This window comes from Apodemus sylvaticus, chromosome 5 (genome assembly GCF_947179515.1).
Source record: "Apodemus sylvaticus chromosome 5, mApoSyl1.1, whole genome shotgun sequence".
Taxonomy (NCBI): Eukaryota; Metazoa; Chordata; class Mammalia; order Rodentia; family Muridae; genus Apodemus; species Apodemus sylvaticus.
The window spans coordinates 105102424-105122513 of NC_067476.1; the positions used below are offsets into that span (position 1 = coordinate 105102424).

At 43.2% G+C, this 20090-nt stretch overlaps 1 protein-coding gene and 1 pseudogene across 2 annotated transcripts in view; both read left to right on the plus strand.

Moving 5' to 3' along the window:
• Slc28a2 (solute carrier family 28 member 2) overlaps positions 1 to 20090 on the plus strand; it is a 119924-nt gene that overhangs the window by 32676 nt on the left and 67158 nt on the right. The gene's annotated exons all lie outside the window — the stretch shown is intronic.
• On the plus strand, positions 13839 to 15204 carry LOC127685826 (ornithine decarboxylase-like; annotated as a pseudogene).

Consider the following 20090-nt stretch of genomic DNA (forward strand, 5'->3'; position numbering starts at 1 on the left):
AAGTGCTGGGATTAAAGGCATGCACTACCATGCCCGGCTACCCAGTTTTTTCCATGAAGCCACAGATACAGTGATACCTAAACCACAAAAAGACCCAGCAAAGAAAGAGAACTACAGACCAATTTCCCTTATGAATATTGATGCAAAATCACTCAATAAAATTCCTGTAAACCAAATCCAAGAACACGTCAAAACAATCATCCACCGTGATTAAGGAATGCAGGGATGGTTCAATATATTGAAATTCATTAATGTAATCCATTATATAAACAAACCACAAGGTTTCAGCATCTCATTAGATGCTGAAAAAGCCTTTGACAAAATACAATACCCATTCATGTTAAAAGTTTTGGAGAGATCAGTAATTCAAAGTGCACACCAAAATATAATAAAAGCAATATACAGCAAACCAATAGCCAACATTAAACTAAAAAAAAAAAAAACCTCAAAGCAATCCCATTAAAATCAGGGACAAGACATGACTGCCTACTCTCTCCCTACCTATTCAATATAGTACTCAAACTTCTAGCCAGAGCAATTAGACAACAAAAGAAGGTCAAAGGAATACAAACTGGGAAGGAGGAAGTCAAGATATTACTATTTGCAGATGATGTGATAGTATACATAAGTGACCCCAAAAATTCTACCAGAGAGCTCCTACAGCTGATAAACAACTTCAGTAAAGTGGCTGGATATAAAATTGACTGAAACAAATCAGTAACCTTCCTTTACTCAAAGAATCAAAGGGCTGAGAAAGAAATTAGGGAAACAACACCCTTCACAATAGTCACAAATAATATTTGTGGTATGACTCTAAACAAGCAAGTGAAGGATCACTATGACAAGAACATCAAATCTCTGAAGAGAGAAATTGAAGAAGACCTCAGAAGATCTCCCATGTTTATGGACTGGCAGGGTTAATATAGTAAAAATGGCCATCTTACTAAAAGCAATCTACAGATTCCACACAATTCCCATCAAAATTCCAACTCAATTCTTCATAGAGCTAGAAAGAGCAATTCTCAAATTCATTTAGAATAACAAAAAACTCAGGATAGTGAAAACTATTTTCAACAATAAAAGAACTTCAGGGGGAATCACCATCCTTGTTCTTGAGCTATACTATAGAGCAATAGTGATAAAAACTGCATGGTATTGGTACAGAGACAGGTAAGTAGATCAATGGAATCGAATTGAAGACCCAGAAATGAACCCACACCTATGGTCACTTGATCTTTGAGAAAGGAGATAAAAACCATGCAGTGGAAAAAGACAGCTTTTTCAACAGATGGTGCTGGTTCAACTGTTGTTTAGCGTGTAGAAGAATGTAAATTGATCCATTCTTATCTCCTTGTACAAAGCTCAAGTTCAAGTGGATCAAGGACCTCCACATAAAACCAGATACAATTGACAAATGGGACCACATAAAATTGCAAAGCTTCTGTAAAGCAAAGGACACTGTCAATAGGACAAACAACAACCCACAGATTGGTAAAAGATATTTACCAACTCTACATCTGATAAGGGGCAATATCTCAAATTTACAAAAACTCAAGAAGGTAGACACCAGAGAACCTAACAACCCTATGAAAAATTGGAGTACAGAGCTAAATACAGAATTCTCAACTGAAGAATCTCAAATGACTGAGAAGCACTTAAAGAAATGTTCAACATCCTGAGTCATCAGTGAAATGTAAATCAAAATGACCCTGAGATTCCACCTCAAACCAATCAGAATGGCTAAAGTCAAAAAGACAGGTGACAGCAGATGTTTTCAAGAATGTGGAGAAAGAGGAACACTCCTCCCTTGCTGGTGGGATTGAAAGCTGGTACAACCATTACTTTAGAAATGAGTATGGCAGTTCCTGAGAAAATTGGAAATAGTCCTACCTGAAGACTCAGCTATCCCACTCCTGGGCATATACTCAAAAGATTCTCCAACATATAACAAGGACACATGCTCCACTATGTTCATAGCAGCCTTATTTATAATAGCCAAAAGCTGGAATAACCCAGATGTCCCTCAACAGAAGAATGGATACAGAAAATGTGGTACATTTAAACAATGGAGTACTACTCAGCTATTAAAAAACAATGCCTTCATGAAATTCGCAGGCAAAGGGATGGAAAATATCATTCTGAGTGAGGTAACCCAGACACAAAAGAACACATATGGTATGTACTTACTGATAAGTGGATATTAGCCCCAAATCTCACAATGCCCATGATACAACCCATAGACCATATGGAGCTTAGAAGGAATTAAGACCAGGGCATGGATGCTTCAGTCCCACATTGAGCGTGGAACAGGATTATCATGGGAGGTGGAGGGAGAGGGGGACTTGGGAGGGAGAGAAGAGGGGGAGAAATTAAGGGGGCAGTATCAGGAACTGGAGAGTATGTGAGAGTGGTACAGAGGGTCAGGAAATGGAACAAAAATATATAGCAGGAAGATGAGGAACTGGGCATAGCCACTGGAGGGTCCCAGACACCAGGGAAAGGTGAGGCTCACAGGACCCAATAGAGGTGACTTTAGGCGAAATATGCAGAGAAGAGGAAGACAGAGCCTGTAGAGACTACGTCCAGTAGATAGGCACGGTGCCTGGTTGAGGGATGGGGCCACCCGCCCATCTCAAAATTTTAACCCAGAAATGTTCCCGTCCAAAGGAAGAACAGGGAGAAAAACTGGAACAAAGACTGGAGTAAGAACCATCCTGGGACTGCCCCACCTGGGAATCCATCTTGTCTCCAGACACCCTACCTGACAGTGCTGCTGTGGTTAAGAGGCACTTGCCAACAGGAACCTGGTGTGTCAGTTTCTTGGGAGGTCCAGCCAGCAAGTAACCAATGCAGATGTGGATGCTTGGAACCAACCCCTTCAGGGAACCCAGGAGGGGAGCTGGAGGAAGTATTGGAGGAGGAGAGGGGGATTGGAATTTCCCCCATTGGAAGAACAACATAGGCTGGCCTGACCACCCAGTGCCCCCAGAGACTAGATCACCAACCAAGGAGTGTACCTGGAGGGCTCCTTGGTCCTGTGGAGGTTTGATACTCCAGCGTAGGGGGAGTGGTGGGGTGAGAGAGGGTGGGTGGGTGGGGGAGCATGCTCACATAGGCAAAGGGGAGGGGAAAGAGTAGATGTGGGATGGAGGGTGTGGAGGCATAACTAGGAAGTGGGATATCATTTGAGATGTAAACGAATGGAATGATAAATAAAAAAATAAATAAATAAATAAAATAGGACCAAAACACTCATGAAAATTATACTCATTTTTGTAAGGTCATGTGGCCTGTAGACTGGTGTTTATAACTAACTTACTCTACTATCTATTCCATAGTCCCTCCACCATTAGCAAGCACCTCAGCTGGTTGTGGGGTTTTACCTGGAAGAGTGAGCTATACATTCCCTCTTTTTTTTTTTTTAAAAAAAAAATTATTTATTAAATGTATTATATGTAAGTACACTGTAGCTGTCTTCAGACTTATCAGAAGAGGGCAGCAGATTTCATAGGTCTGAGGCATTTTTCATCCTGTCTGACTGGGTTGTAGTTTCCCAATAACCTAATTACAGGACATGCTAACATCAAAACACCCCCTAACGAATCTCCTGCACTACAGACATAATGTGCCTTAGGTAGAGAAAGAGTAAAATTGACCTTTTTTTGCCTTTTTAAAAATTTTATATATTCTTTATTTACATTTCAAATGTCATCCCCTTTCCCTGTTTTCCACCTCTCCTAGAAATCCTCCACCCCATCCTCCCTCCTCCTGCTTCTGTGAGGGTGTTCCTCCACCCATCCTACTCCCACCTCCCTGGCCTTGATTCCCCTACACTGGGGCATCTATCAAGCCTTCATAGGACCAAGGACCTCTCCTCCCATTGATGTCTGAGAAGGCAGTCCTCAGCTCCAAATGCATCTGGAGCCATGTGTACCCCTTGGTTGATGGCTTAGTCACTGGGAACTCTGGGGGGTCTGGTTGGTTGATATTATTGTTCTTCCTGTGAGGTTGCAAATCCCCTCAGCTCCTTTAGTCATTTCTCTAACTCCTCCATTGGTTACTCCGTGCGCAGGCCAATGGTTGGCTTCAAGCACCTGCCTCTACATTTGTAATGCTCTGGCAGAGCCTCTCAGGAGACAGCCATATCAGACTCCTTTCTGCAAGCATTTCTTGGCATCCATAATAGTATTGGGGTCTGGTGACTGTTTATAGGATGGATCCCCAGGTAGGGCAGTCTCTAGATGGCCTTTCCTTCAGTCTCTGCTCCACGCTTTATCTCCATTTTTGCTCCTGTGAGTATTTTGTTCCCCTTCTCAGAGGAACCGAAGCACCCACACTTTGGTCTTCCTTCTTCTTGAGCTTCAAGTAGTCTGTGAATTGTATCTTGGTTATTCAGAGCTTTTGGGCTAATATCCACTTATCAGTGAGTGTATCATACCATGTGTGTTCTTTTGTGATTGGATTATCTCACTTGGGATGATATTTTCTAGTTCCATCCATTTGCCTAAGAATTTCATGAATTCATCATTTTTAATAGCTGAGTAGTACTACATTGTGTAAATATACCACATTTTTTGGTACCCATTTCTCTGTTGAAGGACATCTGGGTTCTTTCCAGCTTCTGGCTATTATAAATAAGGCTTCTATAAACATATTGGAGCATGTGTCCTTATTACATGTTGGAGCATCTTCTGGGTATATGCCTAGGAGTGGTATAGCTGGGTCCTCAGGTAGAACTATTCCCGATTTTCTGAGGAATCGCCAAACTGACTTTCAGAGTAGCTGTACCAGCTTGCAATCCCACCAGCAATGGGTGAGTATTCCTCTTTCTCCACATCCTTGCCAACATGCTGTCTCCTGAGTTTTTGATTTTAGGCATTCTGACTGGTGTGAGGTGGAATCTTAGGGTTTTTTTGATTTGCATTTCCCTGATAACTAAGGATGTTGAACATTTCTATAGGTGCTTCTCAACCACTGGATATTCTTCAGTTGAAAATTCTTTGTTTAGCTATGTACCCTATTTATTAATAGGGTTATTCGATTCTCTAGAGTCCAACATCTTGAGTTCTTTGTATATATTGAATATTAGCCTTCTATCAGATGTAGGATTGATATTTTCCTAATCTGTTGGTTGCCATTTTTGTCCTATTGACAGTGTTCCTTGCCTTACAGAAGCTTTGCAATTTTATGAAGTCCCATTTGTTGATTCTTGATCTTGGAGCATAAGCCATTGGTGTTCTGTTCAGGAAAATTTCCCCTGTGCCCATGTGTTCAAGGCTCTTCCCCACTTTCTCCTCAATAAGTTTCAGGGTATCTGGTTTTATGTGGAGGCCCTTGATCCTCTTGGACTTGAGCTTTGTACAAGGAGATAAGAATGGGTCGATTTACATTTTTCTACATGCTGACTGCCAGTTGACCCAGCACCATTTATTAAAAATACTGTCTTTTTTCCACTGGATGTTTTTAGCTCCTTTGTCAAATATCAAGTGATCATAGGTGTGGGTTCATTTCTGGGTCTTCAATTCTATTCCATTGATCTTCCTGCCTGTCTCTGTACCATTACCATACAGTTTTTATCACTATTGCTCTGTTATACAGCTTGACGTTAGGGATGGTGATTCCTCCAGATGTTCTTTTATTGTTGAGAATAGTTTTCACTATCCTGGGTTTTTGGTTATTCCAAATGTATTTGAAGATTGGCCTTTCTAGCTCTATGAAGAATTGATTTGGAATTCTGATGGGGATTGTGTGGAATCTGTAGATTGCTTTCGGCAAGATGGCCAGTTTTACTATGTTAATCCTGCCAATCCATAGCATGGGAGATCTTTCCATCTTCTGATATCTTCAATTTCTTTCTTCAGAGGCTTGAAGTTCTTGTCATACAGATCTTTCACTTGCTTGTTTAGAGTCATACCAAGTATGTAATATTATTTGTGACTACTGTGAAGGGTGTCATTGTTGGGGTTTTGTCTAAGCTCTACCCCACACCTACCTGGCAATAGCCAGGTATGCCCCGCCCCAGAGATCTGGCCCACTATAAGAGGGGCTACTTGCTCCTCCTCTCCCTCTTTGCTCTCTGCTCTCCCACACTCTCTCACCTCTCTGCCCCTGGGGCTCTTCCCCCCTCCACATGGTCATGGCCGGCCTCCACTCTCCACTCTCTCTATTCTCTCTCTCTCTCTCTCTCTCTCTCTCTCTCTCTCTCTCTCTCTCTCTCTCCCTCTCTCTACCACTAACTCCCATCCCCTACTCTGAATAAACTCTATTCTAAATTCCCTAATTTCTTTCTTAGTCTGTTTATCCTTTGAGTAGAAGAAGGCCACTGATTTGTTTCAGTTGATTTTATATCCAGCCACTTTGCTGAAGTTGTTTATCAGGCTTAGGAGTTCTTTGGTGGAATTTTTAGGGTCACCTAAGTATACTATCATATCATCTGCAAATAATGATAATTTTGAAAGGATAAAAAATAATACAGCCTAATTCTAATGACCCCAAGAAATCAGTAGTTTAAAATGCTATCTCGCTTTGTTAGAAACTAGGTAAAAGGTCACATTCCAGAGCCCGCCCTTTGTTTAGACCTTGCAGAAAGGCCTTGAATAGGTGATCCTGGCCCCATAGGGTAACTGGAAATGGGCTAAGTTTATCTTGCTTCTGTAAACTTACGCCATTACCCCTAAGCAGGACTTCACACAGCTGTAGACATTATAGGAAACTAATTGGTTCACTGGGCGCGGGCTCCGATAATTTAAACTGATTGGCCTACAAACTATGGAGTGGTACAAAAACTAATTGGCTCACATTTCGCGGGCTCTCCATGCTAAGAAATGATTGGTTTGTGATTCGTGGGCTCTGTCGTAAACTTATAAAAGCTGTCTCAATTCGGCACTCGTGGTCCATAGTCCTCTGACCCTGCGTGGTGCACAGCGGCTATGGAACCCAGAATTCTGGAAATAAAGAAATCCTCATGCTATTGCATCAAGACTGTTTCTTGCGAGTGATTTGGGTGTCGCCTTCGGGGTGTGGGGTGCTGGGGCATCCTCAGTTTTTGGGGTCTTACAATTTGACTTCTTCCTTTCCAATTTGTATCCCGTTGACCTCCTTTTGTTGTCTATTTGCTCTAGCTAGAACTTCAAGTACTATATTGAACAGATATGGAGAGAGGGGGCAGCCCTGTCTAGTCCCTGATTTTAGTAGGATTGCTTCAAGTTTCTCTCCATTTAGTTTGATGTTAGCTACTGGTTTGCTGTATATTGCTTTAGTGTGTTTAGATATGGGCCTTGAATTCCTGATCTTTCCAAGACTTTTAGCATGAAGAAATGCTGAATTTTGTCAAATGCTTTTTCAGCATCTAAGGAAATGACCATGTGGTTTTTTTTCTTTGAGTTTGTTTATGTAGTGGATTACATTGATGGATTTCCGTATATTGAACCATCCCTGCATCCCTGGGATGAAGCCTACTTGATTGTGGTGAATGATGGTTTTGATGTGTTCTTGCATTCAGTTGGCAAGAATTTTATTGACTATTTTTGCATCGACATTCATAAGGGAAATTGGTCTGAAGTTCTCTTTCTTTGTCTGGCCTTTGTTTGGTTTAGGTATAAGCGTAATTGTGACTTCATAGAATGAACTGGGTAGAGTTCCATCTGTTTCTATTTTGTGGAATAGTTTGAAGAGTATTGGTATTAGGTCTTCTTCAAAAATCTGATAGAATTCTCCACTAAACACAACCAGTCCTGTGCGTTTGGGGTTGGCAGTTGAGACTGTTAATGACTGCTTCTACTTACTTCTTCAGGGGTTATGGGACTGTTTAGATAGTTTAATCTGATCCTGTTTTAACATTGGTACCTTGTATGTGTCTAAAAAAATTGTTCATTTCATCTAGATTTTCCAATTGTGTTGAGTATAGGCTTTTGTAGTAGGATCTGATGATTTTTTTGAATTTCCTCAGTTTCTGTTGTTATTTCTCCCTTTCCATTTCTGATTCTGTTAATTTGGATACTGTCTCAGTGCCCTCTGGTTAGTCTGGCTAAGGGTTTATCTATCTTGTTGATTTTTCTCAAAGAACATGCTCCTGGTTTTGTTGATCTTTGATTACTTCTTTTTGTCCCTATTTGGTTGATTTCAGCCCTGAGTTTATTTCCTGCTGTCTACTTCTCTTGGGTATATTTGCTTCTTTTTGTTCTAGAGCTTTGAGGTATGCTATCAATGTAGGTACCCGAGGCCTGAGGCCTGCAAAGCTTGTGACGCCATACAAAGCAATGTATAGGTCTGTTGCCAAGGCAACGGCTGCCATTTACCCAGAATTCCATAGCCCACCTTTACCTGTAATTACGTCACCCCCAGTATATAACTGAGCAGCACTCCTTTCCTCTCTCTTTTTCTTTCTCTTCCCCCTTCCCTTCCCGCCGGCTACCCCTTCCCCTTCTTAAATAAAGCCCACGTGGAGCTATCTGGTCTAGCGTGTCTCATTGCGGTTCACAGTTCCACCGCAGCCCGCGGCCCGGCGCCAGGGGTGTGCACGTGTGGGCCCGGTCAGCGGCAGCCACAGAAATCAACGCAGAAACCAACACTGGCGAGCCGACCCAGGAGCACTCCCAGCACTCCCTCCCTCCCGCCCGCGCTACGACTGCCCGTGCCACTGGTGGCTGCCGCCTCTGCCCGCAGCCGCCACCCGCCGCTGCCTCCCGCACGTGCTGCTGCACTGCCTGCTGCCCCACGCGCCACCGCCGCCGCAGCTGCCACATGCACCGCCACCGCTGCCACTTGGTTTGCCTCTGAGCCGCTAAACCAAATAGTTCCAGGTTCCCAGATATCTGATTGCACTTCCTTAGCAAACACCATCGGCCTAAAAATGTAAGGTCTTTCGGTTGGCTGGGTGGTTTCTTAAGTTCAGAAGGGACCTGGCCAGGCTTTTCTAGAGCTAGGCGCCTCCTCAGCTAACACTCATTTTACGACACTTACAACCCCAGGTGTCTCCCACTCCAGAAGTATTCCTGAGTCTCCCCATTGGCTTCCAGCCGCTCACTTAAACCCTGGTCCAGGCAGGATACTTTTTCCGGCTTTTGCCTCAGCTCCCAGGGGCCCTCACAACGGTCTGGACCCTCTGGCTTAGCTGCCGTTATTTGTTATATACACTCTTCGGGACGCCAATTGTGATATAACAATACCCCCCACACACCTGATGGGTAATAGAGTGTCTCTGCCGGTACCTCCAGGCACCCCTCTGGGATGTCTCCTGGAAAATCTCAAGTCTCTAAAACTAACGCATGATGTGAGGCGATCAAAACTAATAAACCTCTGTAATAAGGTCTGGACTCAATATAAACTAGATAATAATTCCAAATGGCCACCTAATGGCACCCTAGATCCAATTGTTTTAAGGGATCTTAATACATACTGTCAGCAATCCGGTAAATGGGAGCAAATCCTATACATTCAAGCTTTTATCTATCTCCGGTCTAAGCCTTCTCTTTGCTCTGCCTGCTCCCCATCCCAGCTCCTCCTAGCCATGAAACCAGACATGTTGAGACTACAAGATCTCAACCTGCAGCCTCAGTTTCTCCCTCTCACCAGGTCTCGGAGTCTACCAACCCGACCTCCCCAGATGTCTCCTCTCCCTCTGTGCCAGCAAAGGATCACCACAGACGCCCTGAACTGGCGCCAACCTTTACCCCTCCTATTACACGTTCTAAGGCTACGGCCAAACCCCCAAGTTCTTCTCCTCCAAAGACACCTGACCCAGCACCAGTCCTTCCTCTGAGGGAAGTGGCTGGAATTGATGGTCTGGTTAGAGTACATGTTCCCTTCTCATTGAGTGAACTTTCTCAAATAGAAAGCAGACTGGGTTCTTATACCTCTAACTCCTCTAACTTTATTAAAGAATTTCAGTACATTACTCAATCTTACAACTTGACTTTTCATGATGTTTATATGATTCTTACTAACAATTTACTTCCTGATGAATGCAGGCGAGTTTGGGAAGAGGCAAAAACGCATGCAGACGAAATTCACCAGACAGACAGAAGCTATCCAATTGGATCTCAGGCAGTGCCTGACCAAGACCCGCTATGGGATTATAATTCCACGGCTGGTATTTTAGCCAGAGACAGGTTTGTTACATGCCTTCTAGCTGGTCTCAGAAAGGCAGCTTTAAAGCCAATACATTTTGAAAAACTCCAAGAGGTTGTCCAGGACAAACAGGAAAATCCATCTCAGTTTTTAGAACGCCTCACGAAGGCTTTGTTACAATACACTAATCTAGATCCTGAGAATCCGGAGGGTAAGCAACTCTTAATGACTTATTTCTTTTCCCAAAGCTATCCCGACATAAGAGCTAAACTTAGACGCTTGGAGAGAGGACCCCTGACTCCACAGGCGGAAGTCTTGGCGCTGGCCTTCAAGGTATACCATGAGAGAGATGAAAAAGCCCGAAAACAAAAGTACCACATGCTGGCAAAAGCTGTCCGACCAGCTCCAGCTATCACCCCGGGCTCCGGGCCTTCCAAGGCTCAGGAACCATCAGCTCCCTGCTACAGATGTGGTCAATCAGGTCATTGGGCAAAGATGTCCTAAATGTCATCGTGAGGGCCACTGGGCAGTCGACTGTCCTCATGTTACACAGAACAGAAGGCCATCCCGCCCAGAAACCCCTCCTACTGACCTCCTAGGCTTGGCTATGGATGAATGAAGGGGCCGGAGCTCCCTCAACCCGACCTCGCCCATCACTAGCAGGGAGCCCTGGGTAACTATCGTGGTATGTGGAAAGCCACTTACTCAGTCCTGGTGGAATTTTGGGGCTCCACTTCACCCTCTCGTCTTCCCATAGTCGGGATAGGAGGACAGCCTTACCTTCCTCATCAGACCCCACCACTTAGCTGTACTTTTAGAAATATACCCTTCACCCATTCCTTTTTGGTAGTGCCAACCTCTCCCGTTCCCTTATTAGGAAGGGATCTTTTAGTTAAGTTGGGAGCTTCAATTTCTTTTGCTCCCCCCACTCGCCTGAACCCGAGCTCGTCAGCAGTTCCCCTACTTCTCCTTCTAGCCAATGCACCAATGAAGGATTTTGAGAACCATTGGAGGACTTTCGGCAGCAGGATGATGAAGGGGCTTAAAGGGGGGAGTATAGAGGGTTAGGGGAGTGTAGCTAGGCTGCGTGGGGGAAGGTGTCCAGGCGGGCCCTTGCCTGGGCACCTCTGCCCCTGAGGGACCACACACACACAGACATGGTATAGAATAGAGTTTATTCAGAATAGGGGATGGAAGTTAGTGGTAGAGAGAGGTAGAGAGAGAGAGAGAGAGAGAGAGAGAGAGAGAGAGAGAGAGAGAGAGAGAGAGAGAGAGAGAGAGAGAGAGAGAGAGAGAGAGAGAGAGAGAGAGAATGGAGGCCGACCATGACCACGTGGAGAGGGGGGAAGAGCCCCAGGGGCAGAGAGGTGAGAGTATGTGGGAGAGCGGAGAGCAAAGAGGGAGAGGAGGAGCAAGTAGCCCCTCTTATAGTGGGCCAGATCTCTGGGGCGGGGCATACCTGGCTATTGCCAGGTAGGTGTGGGGTGGAGCTTAGACAAAACCCCAACAGTCAAGCTGCTAGTGTAAGCTCTCTCCAGTTTCTTTTTTGGAGGCACTCAGAGCTATGAGTTTTCCTCTTAGCACTGCTTTCATTGTGTCCCATAAGTTTTGGTATGATGCGTCTTAATTTTTGCTGCAGTGACCCAGTGAAATCTGTAAAACAAAATTTTACAGACAGAGGCGAAAAGTGTCTCCTGGGAATTTGTGGAACACCCTGTAAGTACAGAAGCTGAAAATCTCACTTGGCAATTTACTATACTTCTGAAACTCTCCTTCCTAGTGGCCGGGACTAAGAAAAACCAAGCAATTAAGATGTAAAAGAATCCATTTCATAGCCAAAAAATTCTGCAATGCTTTGCTCCAATCTTTTATGTAATTACAGTTACCTCCCAACATATGTAGTATGGCTCCAAATATGGTAGAAAAAGCATTTTTAGCAGGCAGTAAAAATTTCCAAGAACTCTAAGTCACAGGTTCCTTTTTGTTTTTTAGTCTTTCCTGGCAGGGCAGGTGGATTTGAAACAATATGTCCAGACTAAGGATATTTACATCTGAAGAACCTTATACAATGTCTTTGCCATACAGGTGGGTGTTGGTCCAGGTAGAAAGAATTTACATTTGAGTTGGTACAAAGCTCAAAGCTACCTCCCCCATCCCAGAGGCCAAGTTTTCTGTCTTGCAACTGAATTGGTTACATCAGGGACATCCGCAGACAAGTTAATCCTGTTCCACCTTTAACTCTCTACCTTGTTTGTTAAGCAGACAGGCTGTCTCCACCCAGGCTCTCCTGGATAGAAAGATCCTGTGTCTGTTATAGACACTTGCAGATCTAGGAAATTTTTAGCCAAACAACATTCTTAACTTATCTAGGTGTGATTTGCCTCAAAGGAAGCTTGTAAGGAACTGCTTTTGTTTTACAGACCCCACCTAGGGAGTCTTTGACCAAAACAACCTTCTTAGCTTATCCAGATGTGATTCAGGATACAGTTCATACTTAATACTCATGAAGACTCATTTTTACTCTCAAGGAGTTTGACATAGAGTCTGTCTGGTGAGTTCACCGGGCTGGGGCAAGGGGCTACAGGGAGCTGATCGCCGGGGGCCTAGGGTGGCCCCGGGCATGGCACAGAGAAGAATGTAGTAGGCAGACTAGGCAGAGGTGCTCTTGGGAGGACAGTGCAGGCCAGGCAGGTTTCCCAAGTTCTACAATTCCACCATCTTCACCTGGGAAGCTAGGCACGAGAGCTGTCCTTCTCCAGTTCCTGGGCTAGTATGACAGTGAATCCACGATAAAGATGCAGCTTAACCGTATGCGCCAATTGGCCAACCAGACTATGGACAAATACCTTGTAGTGCCCGAGAAAACTGAAGCTCGGACAGATGAATATGATGCTTAATTTGAGATGTTAGCTTGACTGGACCAGGGGATACCCAGAATAATACATTCAGATTCAAGCTGCTTCTGTGTGTAGTTGTGTCTGTTTGTCACTCGCTGGAACCTGTTCCTCTCCTGATATCCAGAATTTCCATTTGGATTTAGTTCCCAGCTGGGACCATCGTGACAAATTTTCATTAAATTCTAAAAAATCTTTAATTTCTTTATTTCTTCCTTAACCAAGTTATCATTGAGTAGATTGTTGTTCAGCTTCCATGTGTATGTGGGCTTTCTGTTGTTTTTGTTGCTATTGAAGACCATTCTTAATCCGTAGTGATCTGATAGGAGGCATGGAATTATTTCTGTTGGGGTTTTGTCTAAGCTCCACCCACACCTACCTGGCAATAGCCAGGTATGCCCCACCCCAGAGATCTGGCCCACTATAAGAGGGGCTACTTGCTCCTCCTCTCCTTCTTTGCTCTCCGCTCTCCCATACTCTCTCACCTCTCTGCCCCTGGGGCTCTTCCCCCCCCCCCCCCACGTGGCCATGGCCGGCCTCCACTCTCTCTATTCTCTCTCTCTCTCTCTCTCTCTCTCTCTCTCTCTCTCTCTCTCTCTCTCTCTCCCTCTCTCTCTCTCTACCACTAACTCCCATCCCCTATCCTGAATAAACTCTATTCTATACCATGTCTGTGTGTGTGTGGTCCCTCAGGGGCAGAGGTGCCCAGGCAAGGGCCCGCCTGGACACCTTCCCCCACGCCGCCTAGCCACACTCACCTAACCCCCTATACTCCCCCCTTTTTAAGCCCCTTCATCATCCTGCTGCCAAAAGCCCTTCAATTTCAATCTTCAATTTAATTCCATCTCTAGGTTTTCTGTAGGCACATGGATAACCATGAGCAGCTTTACTAGGGAAGAGTTTGATGTCCATATCCTTGATGAAGGCTTTACTGCTAAGGACATTCTGGACCAAAAACATCAATAAAGTCTCTTCCTCTGATGATAAGGATGCTTTGTTGTGGACCTCAGAGGACATTCTAAAGAAGCATCTGAGGTGGCTAAAAGCTTTTCCCCCTGTTACTCCCTTTTATACAGTCAAGAGTAATGACAGAAGAACCATAGTGAGCACCCTAGCTGCCACTGGACAAGATTTGACTGTGCAAGCAAGACTGGAATACAGTTGGTGCAGGAGCTTGGGGTGCCTCCAGAGAGTTATCTATGCAAATACTTGGAAACAAGTTTCTCAAATCAAGTATGCTTCCAGTAATGGAGTCCAGATGATGACTTTTGACAGTGAAATTGAATTCATGAAAGTCACCAGTGCACATCCAAAGGCAAAGTTGGTTTTGCAGATTTCCACTGGCTATTCCAAAGCAGTTTGTTGCCTCAGTGTTAACTTTGGTCCACACTCATAACCAGAAGGCTTCTCTTCGAACAGTGAAAAGAGCTAAATATTGACATCATTGGTGTCAGCTTCCACATGGGCAGTGGATATATTGACCCTGAGACCTTCATGCAGGCAGTGTCATATGGCTGCTGTGTGTTTGACATGGGAACAGATGCTGGATTCAGCATGTATCTGCTTGATATTGGTGATGGCTTTCCTGGATCTGAAGATACAAAGCATAAATTTTAAGAGATCGCCAGTGTGATCAACCCAGCTCTGGAGTGAGAGTCATAGCTGAGCCAGGCAGATACAATGTTGTGTCAGCTTTGTGTCAGCTTTCACACTTGCCATCACTATCATCTCCAAATAAACTGTGTGGAAGGTGCAGACTGGCTCTGATGATGAAGATGAGTCAAATGAGAAAACTGTCATGTATTATGTGAATGATGGCGTGTATGGATTGTTTAATTGCATTCTTTATGATCATGAACATGAGAAGGCCATGCTGCACAAGAGACCCAAGTCAGATGAGAAATATGACTCATCCAGCATCTGGGGACCAACATGTGATAGCCTCAATCTGATTATCAAGAACTATAACCTGCCCGAAATGCATGTGGGTGATTAGATGGTGTCTGAGAACATAGGTGCACACACTGTTGCTGCTGCTTCTACTTTCAATGGGTTCCAGAGTCCAAACATCTGCTATGGAATGTCATGGCCAATGTGGCAACTTGTGAAGCAGAGCCAGAGCCATGGCTTCCCAGTGGGAGTGGAGGAGCAGGATATTGGTACTCTCCCCATGTCTTCTGCCCTGGAGAGTGGGATGAACCATCAGCCTGCAGCCTGTGCTTCTGCAAGGATCGAGGTGTAGATGCCATTCTTGTAGCTCTTACCTGCAAGTTTAGCTTGAATTATGGCATTTGGGGAGACCATTTGACTTAATTACTGCTAGTTTGGAATGTCTCTGTAAGAGTAGGGTTGGCACCAGTACAGTATGGAAGGCTAGGAGATGGGGGTCACACTTACTGGGTTCCTTTGGAAACCTTGAATATTTGTTTATATGGATTTTTATTCACTTTTGACATGACACTAACGTGTGCCCCTCAGCTGCAGAGCAAGCATTTGTAGCCTGTACATTGGCAGAATGGGCCAAAAGCTTATGTTGTGACCTAATTTGAAAATAAAGTATCTTGAAATAATTGGGCAGCAGGGAATGTTTGCAAGTATCCATTAAGGAAGGCACACACTTCTGCACAGGCTGCTGTAACACAGCAGAGAGGAGAGGTGGGCGGCACAAGGCTGTGCCCTCTCTCTATACAGCATCAGTCTGCTTAGCCCATCCCAAGTGTGTGCAGTTGGCTGTGAACTTTGGTGCCCACAGTCTGTTGGTAAAGGGTGCCATTTGCCTAGTGACCCATTGGCCCAGCCACTTCTTAGGGAGAGCATCTGAGGCTCTTTGAACCTTGCCTGCAGAAACCCTGATGTCCCTCAACCTTTGAATTCACGTGTATCACTACCTAGTAACAGTTGAAGTATCATTCAGGACTTGGTAGTCAACTTCCTTTAATAAACTCAACAACAGAAAAAAAGTAGGAAAGAAAGAAAAGAGAAGAGAAGAAAGAGAAGAAAAGAAATATAGATCTGTTTTCATTCTCCTACACACAGATATGTAGCTTTGTCAGCACCAGTTGTTGAAGATGCTGTCTTTTATCCAGTGTCTTAATTAGGGTTTTACTGCTGTGAACAGACACCATGACCAAGGCCACTTTTATAAATGTCAACATTTACTTGGGGCTGGCTTATAGGTTCAGAGGTTCAGCACATGGCAGCATCCAGGCACACATGGTACTGGCAGAGCTGAGAGCCACACTTGCTAAACCTGTTACTAGACCCTGTTGCTAAAGTGTGTGGTCACTTTGGATACAGAGCATAGAAAACAATGAATCTCAAACCGTGGTGATTTGTATATGCTTGGCCTGGGGAGGGCACTATTAGGAGGTGTGACCTTGTTGAAGTAGGTGTGGCCTTATTAGAGGAAGTGTGTCACTTTGGGCATGGGCTTTAAGACCCTTGTCCTAGGTATGAGAAAGCTAGCTAGTCTTCTCCTAGCAGCCTTCAGGTATAGATGTAAAACTCTCAGCTTCTTTTAACCATGCCTGCTTAGATGCTTCCATGTTTTTTTCTCGATAAAGAACTGAACCTCTGAACTTGTAAGCTAGCCTAAATTAAATGTTTTCCTTATAAGTGTTGTCTTGGTCATGGTGTCTGCTCACAGCAGTAAAACCCTAACTAATATGTGTTATTAGTTTTATATATATAATAAAGAGTAACAATGGAAACACCAATAAAATAATAATTGTAGAAAGAATAAATAACAGGAATCTATCTTTTAGCACCATGGAGGATGGCTGAAAACAATTTCTGTAAGTCACAAGTGTCTAGACAGTTATGGGACAAGGACATTTTTGTTGGTTATTTGCAGGCATCTCCAGAACTAAATGGAGTACTGCTTAAATTGAAAGTGTTTATATTCAAGATGAAACCAAGCTTTGCACAGGCAAGAGATATGCTTATGTGCTCAGAGAAAAAAAGAACATAGCGCCATTAGCGACAAGCCAAACAGAAGCCGAATAATTTGGGTTCAATAATAAGAGTAATAAGACTGAGTTCAATGGAAAGAGTGTCAAGCTTTGTGGCAAATTCCAAAGGAGCTTTCTTGTCCAGGATATTGGCCACAGTGTCCCCATGGTGCTGTCCCCCTCGTGTATTTACACTCTTTTCCATTGTTTCTGGTATTTAATTATTTTTATATATAAAGGGGAGAGTGTGAATATAGTTCTCCACAATCACGTGGCAGTGGAGAAATCATAGTCAGTCTATCTCAAGAGCAAGGGATGGGCCTCACCTTGAGAAAGCCACCTTCTTGATTATGGTCTTTGTGTTGCCAGGTAAGTGTGCTCTTGTCTTTTAGATTTATTTATTTATTTATTTATTTATTTATTTATTTATTTATTCATTCATTCATTCACTAACTTATCTACCTACCTACCTATCTGCTTGTCTATTTGTCTGTTCTCTCTCTCTCTCTCTCTCTCTCTCTCTCTCTCTCTCTCTATTTAGGCAGGACCTCCGGCTCACCAGGACCACAGTCATAGCCTGAAACTCATGTGGCTGGTATCAAACTTGCAGGAGCCCATGCTGCCTTGACCTCCCAAGTTGTTAGAGCTTCAGACATGCACAGCCATGGCTGGACTGCTGTTGTGTATTTGAGTCTCTGAATGTAATTTTAACTTGTTTATTTATTCATGGTGCCGGGGGTCTGAAGGAGGGCGTCAGGTATGCTCACCAAGTGCTCTACCATTGAGCTGTACTTGCAGCCAGCACAGATCTCAGAGCAGTAAACAAGGGGCAGGTATCTCACTCTGCTCACCCTATGGCAGCCAAACACCACAGGTGTGCTGGCTACTTAAAATTTGTTTCAATTCATTAAAATTTCTCAGTAATGCGTCATATATTAAATAACTTCTGAAATGCAGTAGACATAAAATATTGCCATGAACAGCCATTTGTCTTATGAAATGCACAGTGGTAACTCGGTGAGTCTTATCAGTCATGGGGAGGTCCATTTTGGAAAAGGGAATGAAACCCAGGCTTGGCTCTGGGGAGAAGCAGCTCCCTGGAGTGTTTGTGGGACTGTGCTGCAAACAAAGCCCTTCCCTCCTCAGAGTAAGTAGCAGATCTTCCTGAGAAGGGAGGTTTTCAGCTAAAAACGTGCTACCTCCAATTTGTATTTTAATAGTCAGACTTAATGTTTTATTTCAATTCTTTACATCAAATTCCTGGAAGGGCATTTAATCTTTCGAAGGATAAAAATATGACAATCCAGTTGAAGGAGCTTAGTTAGATACTGTTCATCCCAATGGGTGAGATTAAGATCTCTAATAAAATTTTTGAGCCAAATTTGAAGCAAATTTGTTTAATACTTTATTTAATACTGGCCAGGATGATGGACACTGGCCATGTCCATACCTGGAAACCTAGAGTCTGGCTCCAAATTTCATTAGTCAGATTTATAAAGGCAAACCCAAATACATACTGCTCACCTTTATCTAATTAGTGGTAAGCATGTCTCCTGACTTATTTCCTGCCTGTATACCTCCTGCCTACCATGAGATCAAGCCCAGACTGTGCTGTTGGGGCAACAATCTTCTTTACAGGAGCAAAAAGATGTGGCTTCTTATCTTCCATGCACAAAAGCCCCAGAACTCCAGACAGCATTATCTGTCTTGGGCAAGTGGGCTCATGAAGTGGCAGGTCCTGCAGATCCAAAGCAGAAGCGACTCCATGACACAACAGCAGCATGTCTGAGAGGCATCCCAGCGAATCCAGTATTGATAGTGTAGCAGAAGCCAGAGGCTTCAAAACAGACCAGTGACTCATGCAATAAACATTCATTTGCAAGTTAAGTTGTGTGGGCAAAAGGCTAAACCTTTGTGACACTACAGCTTCCATGGTAAGATTTTTTTTTTGTTATTTATTTATTTATTTTTTAGACTTATTTTGTGAGGGATGTTACAAGGGTGGAAGGCAGATATCGGGCAGGGGGTGAGTGGATTGGGGTGCATGATGTGAAATTCATAAAGAATCAATGAAAAATAAAAAAAGGGCAAATTATGGAGCATGAGACATCACAGTGACTAGTTTACCATTCATTGTAACAAATCTTTCCAGGGGGGTGTTAGAGAATGTGTGTGGCCTTTACTCAGTATATATATCTGCTTTCCCAAGCTGCATGGAAGGATTCCCTTATATATTTGTTATATATGATTCCCTCCTTATATTTAGCTTCTGGCCATATACCATAGTTTCTCCAGAAAAGCCCAAGCCCTCATGCAATCAGGAGTTAACTACATACAACCAGCTGGGAGGAGTGACCAGATACTCTGGTGAAGGTCTAACAACCTTATCTGTTATCTCCTTTAAGAAGAAACATTAACTTTTAATAAGCCTAGCTCTGATTACTTTAAGCAGACATATCTGGAGCTATAATGAAAAATTTTAGAGAGAAAGTTTTCTTTTATTCTGTAACCAGTTTGTGTGTGTCTACTGATAGAGGCAAAGAACCTGAAAAGCTTTATAAGTATTTTTTTCTTATAAATTCATCAAGTTGCAGAATAATATAATATCTGCAACCTAGAAGCCATTAAAGAGAAAAAACAAAAAACAAAAAAAACCAAAGACAAACAAAACCCAGACACCTATGGAAAATGTTGGCTGTTGACATTCATTTTTTTAAAAAAAATTATTTTTATTAAACTAATAAAATTTATTTTAAAATATACATGTCAGAATTGATATTTTTAAGTCATCAAAATAATTTATAATAGTTAAATCCCTCTTAAATATGTATGATATCTTCTAAAGCTAACAGTAATATGCACTCAACCAGCCTTTAAAATCTATTGGAAAATCTAGTAGAAAATTGTCCATTTCATCCAGATTTTCCAGTTTTGTTGACTATAGTCTTTTGTAATAGGATCTGATTTTTTTTAAAATTTCCTTAGTTTCTGTTCTTATTTCTCCCTTTTAAAATCTATTTGGAACATATAAACATGATAGAAGTAGGAAAAATTCTCTTATGAAGTCCTCTATGAAAGGAAATTGTGACAAGCTCCTAATTAAACAGAAACCCTTCCATCTTCCTTGGAGAGTATGCAGCATAACTGTGACTTCCTAGAATGAATTGGGTAGTGTTCC